The sequence below is a fragment of the Triticum dicoccoides genome, chromosome 2B, assembly GCF_002162155.2.
Source record: "Triticum dicoccoides isolate Atlit2015 ecotype Zavitan chromosome 2B, WEW_v2.0, whole genome shotgun sequence".
NCBI classification, from domain to species: Eukaryota; Viridiplantae; Streptophyta; class Magnoliopsida; order Poales; family Poaceae; genus Triticum; species Triticum dicoccoides.
In genome coordinates this window covers 4,135,592-4,136,914 of record NC_041383.1, presented here as the reverse complement: position 1 = coordinate 4,136,914, position 1,323 = coordinate 4,135,592, and positions in this window count along the sequence as shown.

The window sequence follows — 1,323 nt, the reverse complement described above, 5'->3', positions numbered from 1 at the left end:
TGAACATTAATTGGAAACCACAACGAACAATTTATTATGCTTAAATAATTCTAGATAAACCATGGCAAGAAAACAACAAAAAAAATGACCAGCACACGAATGTACCACCATCTCTCACAAAAGATAGTGAGGCTGACACTGGGAAGCCACATCGACCTGAACTGGGCCCCCGGCCCATCATCGCTAAAGTGTGCACCGCCTCTCATATATGACGTTAATGAGTGTTATATAGGTGGTCTCATAAAAAGTGGTCTATTGGCTGCTTCAAGATAATATACAAGCTTCTGAAGTTCATAATTTTATCAAAGTGGACCCAGTACGAAGGCCCACATGAAAGGCTTTAGGGTGAGCATAGCCAAAACTTTTCATTAGTAGATCTTCAGCTTGCATATTTTTTTCTCAAATGGCTGTTCTAGTATATATTGACAATATGGAATAACTACATTCTAGAATTTTATAGGGATGCCACATGGTTTTAGTTTTTGCGTGGTCCTAGATGCATATGAGCACATCCTTAGTGTCATTTTTATTTGCAAATCACCTTAGTGAAGTATTTGAATAAAATAGGATACTTGGTTCCACAACCGAAGGGCTTGAACTTGGTGGCTTCCCACAGGAAGATACTGGACAAATTCATATGAAAACTAGAGAACATGGAAGGTATATTACATTCGTAAAATAAGAGCGTGAAATGTTTTTTGAAAGTACTAATACGTTTGTACTAGTGGCTATCAAGTTGTTCTTGCCAATACTCCCAATGATGTGGAAGGAAGCAAATCCATCTCGATGGTCAAGCCACCACTGATACCAGAATAATGCAACCATTTGAGCAACATGGAAGATGCACATAATGTTGACAATTGTTGAGGAGATTCCTGAATGTACAACTTCCGTCAAAGATTCCAAAGTTTCTATGTTGACGAGCCAACTTAACGTCTTCATAATTGCCAAGGGAGATGGTGTTGTCACAACTACAAGGTGGTCGGGTGTGCACAACAGGGATAGCATATGATTGTTTGCATATTTATGTATGGTTGATGTCATTTGTGCGTGAAGAAGAAAATATATATGAGGAAGCAAGGAAGGAAGTCAATGGTGAGGTGGCATGGTAAAGCAAGTGATATGAGTGAGGCGGTGATCGGCTGTTGCTCTCGGGTGCCGGCCAAAGGAGGTAGAATGAGTGGATGGGATGCTAAGAAAATAGTTTTAGTGAATCATCTTTAATCTTTTCTAATATATTTTTCTAGTATGGAAATGGAATGTGTGCCATTCCATTATTTTGGTCAATGCAACATATTATTACACAAATAATCTCGTTCATAA